Source organism: Bombina bombina, chromosome 3, assembly GCF_027579735.1.
Source record: "Bombina bombina isolate aBomBom1 chromosome 3, aBomBom1.pri, whole genome shotgun sequence".
In the NCBI taxonomy this organism is placed as follows: Eukaryota; Metazoa; Chordata; class Amphibia; order Anura; family Bombinatoridae; genus Bombina; species Bombina bombina.
In genome coordinates, this window is record NC_069501.1 from 419,587,731 (window position 1) to 419,603,321 (window position 15,591).

Below are 15,591 nucleotides of genomic sequence, written 5' to 3' on the forward strand. Positions count from 1 at the left end.
CAAGAAAGAAAAACTATTGTGCTTCGTGTTCCTTCAAATAAAAAGACAAACCTACACGTGGGAGCAGGTTATCAGTGATAAAGAGAAAAGTTTATAAAAAAAAAGGTAAAAATTAAGTAGGAGGAATAATATTGGAACAGAGTGGAATATTTAGTTCTGGAGTGTGAATCCCCTTAATAACTGTGCCAGGCTAAAATTCCCCTACGGTTTGCAAGGGATGTGAGGGATCCAAATGCACAAATGTAGTTAAAGCATGAAAAAAAGTGACAGAATTGTATTATCTACATAGAGGTTGATGGATATATGAGATGAAAATATAATATATGGACAGAGATAAGTAACAACTGTCCCTCTATTAAACCTTTTTAAAATGATTGCTTAATAATACATTGGCCCTCATGATGTTAATGAGGTCAAATGCCAGTGTGGAGCCCAGATTTTTTTCTCCCCAGGTGAAAACAATATGATTTGGATTTTACCCCACTTATTCTGCGCCCCCTGGAGAAGGGTCGGCAAGTTGTTCCAACATAATTGACTGTTGCCCAGGGACCTCAAAGAAACTGTTAGAATACCCAATTGCTGACCATCTGGAGGAGAAAGTGCCCAAATGGCTGCCCAATGGACAAAAGATTGTCCCACTATCCAAATTCTAGTAGGACACCTTGCAACACCTTAAACATATAGCAACTATTAGAACCAAACTAAACTTAATCTAAAAACCACACAGAAACCAAACCAACCTCCCCATGTAACTAAGCTTTGACCGGAGGCCTCACATTAAGCTTGTACCTCTGGTACCTCCATCTACCCAAATCTCTTATAGAATCTGCAAACCAACTCAAATATGCTGCACTAGTCACTGCTCCAATTCTAAAAGTGTGTGGAGTAATCCTGCATCCCTCTAGACCACCACTACCTACCACACGGCGCAACAAATTGAAATCATGTCAAACTCAAACCGTCTCTATGCACCAAAAACTTAGCAGGCCTGATTGAGTGAATAACAAAAAAAGGCTCTTGCAAGTAAAACAGGGCAAACACCCCAGACAGGTGAAGCAGGGAGTGTCAATCACAAACCCATACCCTCCTGATCCATTTTGAGCAAAAAATTAAAATCAACAATGCACTGTCAGCAAATGCACATGCTCTAATTGAATTTCTGTTCCTTGAACCGACTTCAACTCTGCAACCAGCTACCCTGGGCAAATACACAATAGAACAAACAAGTCTTGTATTTAAATGTGCACACCTTACAAAAAGCCCCCATCAGGGCTTCCAAGCCCTGTAAAGTAAAAGGCTCCATAGCATCCACCTTTCGGGGTTTCACTCTACACCAGCCTTTCATTACTCAGATGTTGCACTAGGGTAATCAAATAGCAACTCTAATAATAAGCCGATTGCACCTGGCAAAACTCTCCCACTCTCTCTAGTGCTGAGAATAAGAGCCACAGAAGCTAGTACTTAGGAAAAGAGCAAGGACCAATTCCTGCAATCTGCCAAAGAGAACAAAGACAGGACAGTCTGTCAGAAGCCGCTAGCGGCACCAATTTACAAAACTTCTCCCACTGAAATTGCAATAATGTGTCTGCCATTACATTATTTATCCTAGGTAAATGCCTGGCCATAAAGGGAATATTGTACTGCAAGCACTTTAGTACCAAATGTCTAAGGTAGCGAACCATCAGTTTCATCGAAGCTGACAGGTGATTAATCGCAAAAACAACACTACTGTTATCAGTCCAGGAAACAATAAACTTGTCTCGCAGACTACTCCCTCATAGGTCCATCACTACCACTATAGAAAACAATTCTTTGTTTATAGTAAGGCCTGCTTCAACCCACACTTCCGCAAACAATTTGCCTCCCATAGCCATAGCGACCTGCTGCATCCAAAAAGAGTAATACCTGGCTAGACACTGGAGTCATGCACCAAAGCAACACCCCACTAAACTCCTGTAGATAAAAATATGCCCTGCCTGGTGCCTAGTTGAAGAACTGGTACATGACTGATCTAACCTTGGGGTAGGACATGTGCTGGATGGGGCAGAATATTCCCAGCTCCTTCATGGGGACTCCCCAAGGGGGAATAACCAATGGAGGAATTGGGTTTTCCCTAAAGCAGATCCCTTCGGGACTTCCCGGCCTGCCTGCCACTCCATCTCTTTTCCTCTGACAGTCAAGCCCCTGTGTTGGCCTTCACAGTACATGCAAATGTGAAAAAGGTATCAGGAAGCCCCCTGTCACACTGTTTGTCTTTCAAGCATTAGCAGTCCCTGCTTCTGTCCTTGACAGTACTCTGTGGTTTCCAAAGCCAGGGACGTTGCACAAGAGTTGGGAAAAGTGTTCTCTCTGGCCCTAGATGCAACTTAGGTTCATGTCTTTTGCTCCAAAAGACCGCATCAGATTGAGTGCCATTTTGCATCTGAACTCCATGTCATAGTTCCGCCACAAACCTTCACCAAATCTGTTATGGATATAGTCAATTGTATACAAATAGTTAAGCACCTCCAAAGCCTGATCAGACCAGCGCTCTAAGTATCAGGATGCAAAAACATTGCAACCCCTCTTCATATGTTTCTGTGCGTTTCATGTTTTTGGACCCTGCCCTATCTTCTTTGTACACCCTGTCATAATAAGCTTCACTGATAACTAGAAAATGTTAATGTATTTACCATCCCTGATCTTGGTGCACTAAAAAGGATGTGTCCCCCTGGACCACTACCATTCTCCTGTTAACCCCTTGCTGGTCTATTCTTTGCTGCAACTGCTGAGCTCCTCTAGGCTACCCCCTGAAGCTGCCAAAACAGCACTCACTGCTATACCAGCTCCCCTGGGGCCTTCTTGAACTCCTGTCAGAACTAAACCCTGGCCTTGCTCTGAGACTAGCATCCTAAGCATGCAGAACATTTTTTATGCATCTAGCTAGCAAGCTGTAGCACCCTCCCTCCGTCAGATTCTGAGTCTGAACTGGAGTCCCCTCTAAGTATGTGTAGGGGCGAAAGAGAAGCTTGCCCACTATTCCCGCTGCACTCAAGGCTGAAGCATCAAAGGCTGCACATCTGTTGCTCTCTCCTCCACAGCTGCTGTGCCCGTGGGTCCCACTGGCTGACTCATGGATGCCTATATGTCAGCAACCTATAATGGAGTAATTAAGGAGAGGGCAGTACACAAGCAAGCCATCAGATGTCCCTGACCCTGGCCATCTCCATGGGAGGGAGTTGACACAACAGTCACCAAATCCACATCCATTACATTCTCAGAGCTTCTGCTCATTGTACCACTCTGCACAACAAGCGTAACATTATTGTCACTCGCTGTGCAACCCACACTATCTACCACATGCGCTGTTTTTAGTCCTCTTGAGGGCTGCTTGCAATAGGTGGCCTTTGACTACTTTCCCTCTTCAAGTGCGCTACTTGCTCTCATGTGATCAGTTATATACTTGCAAGCTTTGCTGCCTTCACTGCTTTTTCAGAGTGTTGCACAGCAAAGCTGTTGGACCTGAACCCCTATCTCAGCTACCTTGTTCCTCTGACACTCCCATTCAATGCATGTCTTACCCAGAAGAGCCTGCTCTGACTACTAGGCGCCGCTACACCAACCTCCCCTGGGGACCCCACACGAAAATATAGGAGCTTTGCTTGACTAGGCCCCACTATAAGCCCCACACCCTTGTGAGAAGAGGACCCTTGGGCCCCAGAATCCACAGGAGGGAAGGTAGAAACCAGATCAAAGGAATACGGTATGGGCAGAGATGTAGGGCATGCTAAGTCAGGGAAAGAGGCCCGCAGAAGATGGGGAAGAAGGTATGGCCCCATCAACAACACTCAACTCATTCTCTGCAGGCTTCCCATGACACAGAGGGGAGTTAGCTGAATCCTTGAAGTGTTTGGAAAGCACAGATGTCCTGCTAGAATGTTCCATCACCAAAATTCTCAGGATAAGATCCAAAGGAGAAAGCGGCTGGAACACTATCTCCTTATGCTTAAATACAGTGAGTATAAGTCCACCCTTTAACTTGCAACATAGTTGCCACACCAAACACACCAAACACACACAGGGCTTACGTCAGCGCTAGGGGACCATGCCCTTAATTTCGTTGCAAGAGACAGGCTGCTTTACATTTTTGCCTCTTTGAGGAGCCATATAATTTATTGTTCACTTGGCCCTTATTAAGTTATGTGCATGCTTAGTTCACATGATAATAAACACAATAGTTTCTTGGCTTAACAAATAGTTGAAAATGTTGCTTAATCCATATTGTTTAAATGGATAAACACAGTTTACACACAAACATGTTCATTTACAGTTGTAGTTAAATGTTGGCTTGCTTTCAAAGTATTTTTTTATAAAGTTATGATAAATTAAATTGTTAATCACAGATGTCTTTATATTTAGTGAACAAATCTTACACTAAAGCATATTAGGTCATCATCATCATCAATGCTGCCATGGTTTCATGTATTTTATTTCTGTGAAGGTCTGTGAGAATCCCCTTTGAAAACCCCTTATCCACCAGTAAAGTAGAGGCAGTTGTTTTCATCAGCCAATAAGGTTTAGAAGGAAGAACAAAATAAATACTACAAAAACTGTTTCAATTTAAATTTAAACAGCTTTTAATTCTTTTTTTTTTTTCAGGCAACAAATATTTTCAATATATGTAAATGCTGCTCTTATATAGTAGTGATATAAATATTTTGTGTATTATGTCCCTGTAATGTCATTCATACAGCACTGGTAGTGGTTCTTCTGTGCATTCTACTTACTGTAGACAGGAAGCTTAGTGCTTTACAATTGCTGTAAAACCACTTGCTCTAAATAAGCAGTCTAACTTAAATTCCAAATTTACATTCCTATTAGCCGCTGTGTATCTATTACACTCTTGTCAAAATCTTTAATCGAAGAAACCTCATGGATTTTCCATTTGTGTCTTAGGAGTGACGAAGATTAAAAGCTTCTTTGTCTAACTCAAAATTAATATTTAATAACAGCTTCACACCTGCCATGCTTACAGAGCTGGCAAGACTTTTATTCAGGGACAGAAATGCTGCATTGATCTGATGTTAAAAATAGAACAGCCGTCATTGAGAGAGGAATGAATCAGAGCTTTCTAGGTTTTGGATGAGATTTTGCTATTATTGCTTTTTTTTTTCCTTGTGTATAACTTTTGCTATGAAACTCTGGCATTATTCTTATATAAAGAACTCATTAGCTGCTTTCCCTGAGATCCCAATGCATTTCAGTTTGTCATCCATCTCTTTTTAATAGATGTTCTACAAACTTTGAAGCTGGCACAGCTTTAGCAGGTGCAACATTTACTTATGTGGTGCCTACATACAGTGGCCAAGAACTGATTTGTAAATTGAGAAGAGGTCAGTATGGCAGCTGCCTAGGGATGACACTTCAATCACAGAGCCTCCTTGTCTAATCACTAATAAGATGCAGCATTGCAATCCACACATTTCATTCATTTTACATTTTATGTTTTACACAAACTCAACTTGTCTTATTGGCTCTACCATGAGATTTAGAACTTTTGATAATAAATTCAGAGTCTGGAAGCCAGTGCATAATTAATGGTGTTAGAGAATAAAGTGACACATAAAGGGTTTGGTAATAAAATCTAAGAAACTGTTGCCTAGGGTACAATATACTATAGGCTAATTTCCAGGCAGTAATTAGCAAACCAACTCATTGTATATATACAGGATTTAGTAAGTATGGGCTGCTGAGCCCACACTTTTGGAATAGCTATTTCCATTTTAGTTAACTTTTTCTCTGTTTGATTTTCCCCCTGGTTGAAATGAAACCTGTTTTACAGATAGTAAAAAGCTAATGCAATAGATCCTTTATAAGAATCTCTCACTTTGCTGCATACTTTACTCATATGATGTAAGTGTGGTAGCAAATACAGTAGTTATTTTTGTATTAAGCACTCCCTGTTTTGTGTTTCTTACTTGCTGAAATTAAAATGAAAACACAAATCTATAGACAAATGTTTTAACAGCTTCAGTTTTCTCTTTGATATTATACCAATGTAATGAGACTCCTTGATATTTTATATCTAATTTTTTTATCTAATTAATTTATTTCTCTCCAGTATGTTGCATTAGATGTTTTCTTTTGCTGACTCTCTCTGGTACATTTCCTCTCTGCATCAGTGTATTTGATCATTGCACTGTTGCTTGCAAATAACTGCAAAAGGATAAAACACATAGGGGCAGTTTACGAGTGGAGAGCAAACATTTGCACGCAAGCGATAAGGGTTTTATCAAGGGTGTTTGCCCTATTCGGGCATTATGAGTTGAAAGTAAACGCAATCGCTTTAGGGCAATAGTGATTTACGCTAGAATGATTACCGTGTCTTCAGAAGTCTGGTTAACTGTTTTGCAAAACCAAAAAATGTCACAAAACATATCAAAAATACATTACAAAGTACAATTACACATAATGGGGTCTATTTAAGAAGCAGCGGATGCTGCCTCCGATCCACAAGTTAAGAAGAAGCAGTCCTAAGCTAGAAGCTAGGGAATGTCACAACCAACCTTGTAAGGCAACCCCAACAAACGAGTCATACAACATGCTTGTAAAAAAGGTGGAAGTCTATATAAAGGCCTGGCTTAGAGAGCTAGCTCACATCAACCTACCCAGGCCGGGAGAAGCTAATGCCACCAAAATTAGTGCAAACACCTTGTTGCCATCACTTTCTGCATCGGGGGCTATAAGGGATAACTTAATAACACACAGACACCAAGCTTAGAGAAAGACTGGTTACCGCCAACATAAACTTATTTAAAAAATAACTTGAACTTGTAACAAGTTCTTAAACCCGGTGGCAGCATATAGTCACTAGTCTAACCCTTACTAACAGACGGTCAAGGCCCCTTCAGTACCTGCAGCATGGCTCACGCTCAATGGCAGAGAGAGAGAGATGGATGTTTAGAGTTCTTCGGCCAGCAATTTGTACGGGAGAAGAACCCCTAGGCTGGCACCTAGTGGGCATCACCCCTCCCTGTTTTCTAGGTCGTCACTCTGCGCTCTCACTGCCTTCTCCCAGGGCCATGACTGACCACCACAAGAGGAAAGACATAAATTTACTCTTGCCACCACCTTAGCAACTGACCAGGAAAACACATAACTCACAATAAAAAAAAAATTAAACTTCCTCTGACATTTAAAATCTGTATATTTTTTTTAAACGATAATGAGCCTTGTTGTAAGCCGTAATCAATTCATGCCTAATAACAAAGCCACCTAGCTCCGCGAACGCTCTCCCTACCTCCCTATTCACCTTTTTGCAGACATTGTAAGCGGCCCTCTGCAATTCAATATATCTCCAACGCAGTCACAAAAACTACATTGGACTGCCCCACTTTCACACAGGGATGCGACGCAGACAACCACTGCATGTCCGAAGCAATCTTCCTAATGAGATCTAGTGCTGGAATAGAACCCATGTCATTACCCCCCAAGTTCAACACAATAATGTGAGGCTGCCCTCAGCTCCTGTGCGCGTCCTGAAGGAGGGTGGACAATTCGTCCCAGGTTAAGCCTCTGTGCTCCAGCTACCGAATGCTAGCTTTGGAGGGAGGAAAGCCAAGTTGTTGCCCGACCGGAGAGCGAAGAGCCCGGATGGCCGCCCAGTAAATAAAGGAGTGCCCTATTATCCACACACAAACCGGAGGTGAACTCCTGCCTAGAACAACGAAATTGAGTCAACATAAACTGCCTTTCTGCCACCTCCACCCTTGCACACCTGAGAAAAGTAGGAGCCCCTACTCTTCCATCTACCTACTATGAATACCCAGCTAGTTCCCTGTCAAAGGCTGAATATATAGCTTGTAGTACCCTGACCTCCAACGCCCTTAGAGCTTGATTTGATTGCCCGAAGACCTGCTGGCAGCCGCACTTGTCACCGCTCCAATGTGAAAAGAATGAGCAGCCACTCTAGCTGGGTCTAAACCCAAATCAGATGTTACACGCGACAACACTTTCCTAAACTGGAACAATGATAACAATGAACAATCCTCGTGAATGAGGAACTGCTGAGGATCCGCTGGCCTCACCTTACAAAAAGCAGCTACATTCTCCAGCGGACAGCAATCGGAGAACTCATGTCTGCGCAGAGACAACCAAGCTCCCTTACCTTCCTGATCCATTTTGGAATGGGGAATGAACAAAACGAGACCTTCCTCCGCGGACCTAAAGTGCTCCAACTGAATATCTCCCGCACCCCTGGCTCTTGACGATGCCACTAATTCACCTAGCCTTAAGGCGCCTGCAAAAAACAGTGAAAACTCAGTCCGGAAAAGCAAAACCATGTACACGGATGAACAAACGGAATCTAATTTCCCCACCAACTCTCGCAAACGTAGTGGGGTGATAGGTTCTCTCTTATCCCTTGGGCGAGGTTCAGACCTCCCCCACCCTTTCAGGACCTGCCTAACCAGGAAGGAACATGAGAAGTCCAAAAAGACCTATCACCTTATTAAAGAAAGCAACTGCTGACAACCTACTCTGAACAGAGAGAATAGTTTTCCCTGTCTATTTCAAGCATGCCAACCACTCAAGCACGTGTATCTGCAAAATTTGGTGCACCAAGAGCCTTCCAGTGATTTTCTTAGGCTTTCAATGTCTTGGGGGCCAAAGATGCTTGAACTAAGTGGAGTATGGCTTCCCAGTCTCTGCCAACTGCCAAAGAAATGAGGGGCTTGGTAAACCTGATGTAGCTACTTTAGAAGCTACCTTCCTAAACTGATCCCACTTAAACCTGGAAAGCACGTCAGCTACCACATTATGTACCCCCGGTACGTGCCTTGCAGTGAACCATGTGTTAAGCTGCAAGCAACGCAGAACTAAATGTCTCAGGTATGTAACAACAACCAGAGAGGAGGTGGATAAACAATTGATGGCGTACACCACACTTATGTTATCCAACCAGAAGACCACTGACCTATTTGCCAATCTTGTACCCCACAGCTCGATTGCCACAACAATAGGAAATAATTCCAGCAGTGCAAGGTTCCTTGTGAGGCTCGAGGTAACCCACTCCTTGGGCCATGGAGTGGCGCTCCAATCCCCATCAAGATAATCCCCATAACCTAGGCCACCTTCCGCGTCGGTAAAGAGGTGCAAAGACTGATTCTATATGGATCAGTCCTCCATAAACAGAATCCATTAAAATGAACTAGGAACCGTTCCCTCAACACCAAGTCCTCTCTCATTTCAGGGCTCACTCTGAATTTCTTGTGTATACGCCTTGAACCTATAAGATGGACCTCCAGCCTCCTGTTGAACACCCTCCCCATCGGGATGGCCCTACCAGCAAAATTAAGAAGGCCAAGAAGTGACTGTAACTCAGTGAGGGAGACAGACTCAATACTAGCCATGGAATGAACCTTCTGCAAGAGGCGGTCAACCCACAGCTCTCAGAGTGTCTATTTCTATCCCTAGGAATGTGAGGCATGTGCACGGACCTTGGGTTTTGTCGTCTACTAGCGGAATGCAAAACCCCAACATCACTTCCTGCATTACCACCATTAGGTGTGCGCACTCGTCTGACCCAGCCCTTCCCACCAGCCAGAAATTGTCTAAGTAGTGGGCCACTGCCTCACCTCCAGATGATGTCTGCATTACCCAGTGCAGAAATGAGTTGAAGCACTTGAAGAGTGTGCATGACAAGGAGCACCCCATGAGCAAACATCTGTCTACATGCCCCATCAAACTTCATGCTCATCATCTGAAAGGAAGAAGAATGTAAAGGCAGAAGTTTGAAAGCTGACTTAATATCAAGCTTAGCCATGAGAGACCCTTCTCCCTCTGCCCTAACCATGAACAATGCATCATCAAATGACTGGTAGGGAACAGAGCTCACGGATGGGTCGATGGCATTGTTCACTGATGCCCCTTTAGCATACGACAAGTGATGAATAAATCTAAACTTGCACGGCTCTTTCTTTGGCACTACGTCCAATGGCGAAATTACCATATTTGGGAACTGTTGTTCTCAAAAAGGTCCAGCTACCCTAACCATGGCCAACTCCTTGGCCAATTTGTCTCTGACCACCTGGGGAATTCATAGGCTGACTAAAGGTTACAATTAACAGTAGAACCCACCACTTGAGGCCTAGTAGGAATACTGAACCCCTCACTTAACCCTGAACAAAACAGTTCTGTCGCTTCTGTATCAGGGTAGTGCGCAAGCCGTGGAGCCATAGCATCTGGCTTAAGAGGTGTTAGCGCCCTTGTCGCCAGAACCCCCTCTTGAACCGGACTTGCCTGCCTCTTTCTTCTTGCTACACTCCACTCTAGGATGGGGCCACTGCAGAATTTGCAGATGTGACAAAAGGAACAGTTCGCTCTTCTGTCAAATTGCTTGTCCTGAAACATCCAACATTCCCTGCTGCAATGCTTAGGGCACGGTAGAGAATGGGAAGGCCTAGGGCGAACTCCTGAGGGAGGGGAGGGGGAACGCTCTGACCCCAAATTTGACCACAGGTAGATATCCTGTGTCCCAAAAAGGAGCCCTCTTGTGGCCCGTGCCATCCTCAGCTCTTTCCTTATTCCTATAAGTCTCCACTGACAGCTTAAAAATGTTAACATATTGCCCCTTGTGAATCTTTTTCACTATTTTTTACTTAAAAAGGAGTGTGGAACGAATGCACTAAGCATGGATACGTATCTCCCTCCACCACTATCTTCCTCACAACTTATACCTTGCATATTTTGTTTGTTTCCTCCAGCTGAGAATCAGTTGGGGATAAAAAAGCAGATAATCCGCGAATACCATTGGCCTGAAATACATCACGTGACATGGACGTCACGATCAGGCTCAAAGTGGACAACCAGGTGAATGCCGAGTGTTTGGCATGCTGGAGAGGATACAGGCAAGCGGAGAAAGTGTGACTTTCAGATTTTGGAATACATTGAATACATTGAAGAGTACGGTCTCAGGAGATCCCTACAGGAACAGATATATCCTTACATTATTAAATGAACTTTGAGTCTCTATTTTTTGTTTCACATTTATGTTATTTTATTTCACTTTGTGAATTTATTGTACATTTATTTCATATTCATTCAATAGTTGTCCACACACACTGGGCCTAATATGCCCCCATGCACCACCTTGCACACTGCCAATACCCACCAATTCAGCACTTGCAGCACCCCCAACTAGCGCCTCATTAGCCTGCCTGTGAACATCATACCCACTCGATGCTGAGTCTGAGGGGGAGGTTGTGTTTTTGCCTTGTCACATGTGGGGGCATTGCCAACTTCTGGAGCTGAGCTGACAGGGCCGCCGACTTCCCCCACCACTCCAGCACCATCTGGTACAGCCCCTGTCCCCCGGAGCCATGATGGCAGCCAGGGACTGGACAAGGGTCAAGACAGCAGCCAGGGCAGCCAGAGTACTGTTGGGGCCTGATGCCCACTGGGGCCCTGGGAGAAGCCAGTAGGCTGGGTGGGAATCAGATGTTGAACAGGGGCATTGGGGTTGTCTGGGCTGCATGCTGCGCAATGTCAGGGCCTAATGAGGGAGAGTTAGGGAAGGCAGAATGACCTCTCACAGAAGCCGCCATCTAGAAAAGTAGAAAACACTCCTGGTGACAGTATTGAGCCCAGCAGGGGAGCAGGGTTCATGGGTAGGGGGTCCAACCTCATCCATGTCTGAGCTGCTGACACATTCACTTGCAGGCACTCCACGCTGTGCTGAACCCTCAGCTTCCACTCTACCACCGGGGAGGCACTGAAGTTCGCCTTGCATGTCCCATGCTGCACCACAGGACCTTGGAGAATTCCCTTGAAGTCTGGACATAGCAAAAGAGTCTGGAACCACTGTAACAGGACTCTATAAAGGTAAGAAAAAAACACCCGCCCCCAAACTTGCAACAATATAACCATAAGACACATAGAACACTCCAGACTTCAAGTCAGTTATCCCTTAATTTTGTTACAGGCCCACTAGAGGGCCCTCCACTGCCATTAGCAAAGAGTTGGTGCATGGAGATTGTTACAAACTGCTATTTGTAACTGGCCCTTTAAATGGAAAATTGCCCTGCTTCCCTGTATTGTGGAGAAGCCTATTTGCCAGCCTCCTTCCTCATGACTATGGCCCCTGGAAGATTGTGCCCCTGAAAATGTATTAACTTTTATTGGGTATGTATGGCCCTTTAAGAACCATCTGGGGACATATTGTGACTTTGGTGAACAATGCCAGAGTGTTCCACAGAAAGGGAGCACTGTTACGAAAGCATTAGTTTTCATTGTGTACCATTAAGTGCTATGTGACAGACCCTTCGGTCAGAACTGAAAGAGTTAACTTTGTTCAGCTTCAAGAAGCTATTTTCTAAATACAAGTTTGCTGGCATCAGCTCTAATTAAGTTTAGTGATAAACATTCCCATTGTCTAATCACCTCCAGAGTCAGACTGCTAGTTGATAAGATGGACTGCATTGTTTTCTTGTGTGTAACTTGTTATCTGCTGAAGTAATGTAATTCTATTGTGGCCTGTCAAAGGGCGTTGTCTCTCTATCTAAATGTACCAAATGTGTGATTGGTGATTTTATGCCTCCCCCTGAGAGTGTCCTGTTTGCATGTAACCTCAATAAAAACCAGGCTGGGTGTTCCAGCACCTCAGACCTCTTCTGACCCTCTAACTTGCAGCCTTGACTCATGTTTGTAGGGGACAGCTATAATCACTACAGGGATTGCTATGCTCTTCATACTCCCTTAGCTACTGAGCTCTTGTAAGAGCTCTTGTTCCTGATCCTGCTTCGCTCTACAGAAGGAAGAGGTTCACCTACTGGAGCCTGGTCGTAGGTCCAGGGCGCAGAGCAGACGGCGAGATACCAGCCCAGCAGTGGTGGTTCATAGAGTCTGCATTACTTATGGTGGCTACGCAGTAGTCATGGTGTCTATGGTGCTGATGATCCTTTGGTGAGCGCTAGGAGCATCCTTTTCTATGGTCCAACTTCCAGCCAGCCTGGAGGCAACCGTAACATTTGGCGGCAGCGGTGGGATGGCGTCCTAGCGCAAGGAGCAGCACCACAACAGCACTGGTATCGTATGAGAGTTATTGAGGGCAACGCTAGCCACTGCGCAGCGTCCCTACCTACAGCAGCATGGAGCTGACAAGACACTGTTCAGAACCCTGTGAAGAGCACCTCAACCTGATCCGTCGCTATGAGGGCGCTGATTTCATTCCAGAGGTAAAGAGGCGGCTAGTCCGATATGGTCCAGACCCTGCGTAGGAGGTAGTCAGTCGAATCATCCGGGAATTGGATACTGAGAACGAAGCGGCATGATCCTTTGAGCACCAACTGTGGAGTTTGGGGGTATGGACACCTGGTCTCCAGCGAGAAAGTGAGTTACAGGGAGCGGAGAGCAACGACCTCCCTCCCCAGCGGCAGCCTGAGTTACAGGGAGAGGAGAGCAGTGACCTCCCTCCCCAGTGGCAGTATACTGTGCAGAGGGAAGAGACAACCGGTCTCCTTCCCCAACCCCAACCAGAGATACCCGAGGCAGCAGGCCTCATAGGCTGGTCCTGGGAGGACCCCCAGCAGGCAGGTGGAGATGGGACCGCAGTCTCTCTACCGGCCCTACAGGGATGCTGGGCAGGCGGCCCAGATCCCCAGCGACAGACCCAGCTACAGGGAGGGGAGAGCATCGACCTCCCTCCCCAGCCGGAGTGTGCCTTCCAGGGAGAGGAGGCAACCGGTCTCTCTCCCCAGCCACAGCATGTTCCACAGGGAGCGGAGAGCATCGACCTCCCTTCCCAACGGCCGCCGGAGTATCAGGAGGAGGAGGTAAGCCAATCTCCCCCTCCCCAGCTAACTCCTAACTTGGGCCCAGGGTTAACAGTGGAGATGTTAACCCCCACTGACCCCCACGTTCCCTTTGCCACCGGGCAGGACTATGCCCCAATTCCCCCAGTAGAAGAGCTGGCATCAGGACAGAGCGTTGCTGGCCTCTGCCCCCCAAGTACCACCAGCTATTTGCCCAGCTGCGCCAGGAAGGCCGAGGATGCTACACTTTCATCCTACAACCTGGAACCTACAGGCCAATACTACTTATTGTGGAGGGGCTACTTTGCTGCTAATGTTTATTTGTGGGTGGGTTGCAAGACTAACTTAGGCACTGACCGACAGAAGGTCAGGTGCCTGGTTAGTCTCCCTCCAAAAGGGGAGATATGTTACAAACTGCTATTTGTAACAGGCCCTTTAAATGGAAAATTGCCCTGCTTCCCTGGATTGTGGAGAAGCCTATTTGCCAGCCTCCTTCCTCATGACTATGGCCCCTGGAAGATTGTGCCCCTGAAAACGTATTAACTTTTATTGGGTGTGTATGGCCCTTTAAGAACCGTCTGGGGACATATTGTGACTTTGGTGAACAATGCCAGAGTGTTCCACAGAAAGGGAGCACTGTTACAAAAGCTTTAGTTTTCATTGTGTACCATTAAGTGCTATGTGACAGACCCTTCGGTCAGAACTGAAAGAGTTAACTTTGTTCAGCTTCAAGAAGCTATTTTCTAAATACAAGTTTGCTGGCATCAGCTCTAATTAAGTTTAGTGATAAACATTCCCATTGTCTAATCATCTCCAGAGTCAGACTGCTAGTTGATAAGATGGACTGCATTGTTTTCTTGTGTGTAACTTGTTATCTGCTGAAGTAATGTAATTCTACATGTTTGTAGGGGACAGCTATAAGCTCTTGTAAGAGCTCTTGTTCCTGATCCTGCTTCGCTCTACAGAAGGAAGAAGTTCACCTACTGGAGCCTGGTCGTAGGTCCAGGGCGCAGAGCAGACAGCGAGATACCAGCCCAGCAGTGGTGGTTCGTAGAGTCTGCATTACTTATGGTGGCTACGCAGTAGTCATGGTGTCTACGGTGCTGATTATCCTTTGGTGAGCGCTAGGAGCATCCTTTTCTACGGTCCAACTTCCAGCCAGCCTGGAGGCATCCGTAACAGGGATTTTAATTTTTTTTTCAAAAACACAAATAATGAAGTAAGAGCAGAAAAAACAGGAAGGATTGTAAAGCAAAGGGAAAACAAAAATAATAGAGAGAAGTAAGAAAAAGGAAGAAAAAATAGAAAAGACAATCTTACCCTTACCCAATACATATATTTGTAGATTCTCTTAACGCTCAATATAGATGATCAAAGAAAACAGTAAATAACAAATAGTTACGCTATCATTTTAATTAACCTTAAAGGTTGTATAATTATTTATAACATACAACAACCCCTTTAGATATTACTCACTACTTTCAAAGGGGTCCCTTAATTAATAAATGCAGTTCCAATGCATAAAGGGACAGTCTAGTCAAAATCAAAACTTTGATGATTCAGATAGGGCATGCAATTTTAAACAACTTTCCAATGTACTTTTAGTATCAAATTTTCTTTGTTCTCTTGGTATTCTTACTTGAAAGCTAAACCTAGGTAGGCTCATATGCTAATTTCTAAGCCCTTGAAGGCCGCCTCCTATCTCAAGGAATGTTGACAGTTTTTCACAGATAGAGGGCGTTAGTTCATGTGTGCCATATAGATTACATTGTGCTCACGCACATGTGGTTACATAGGAATCAGC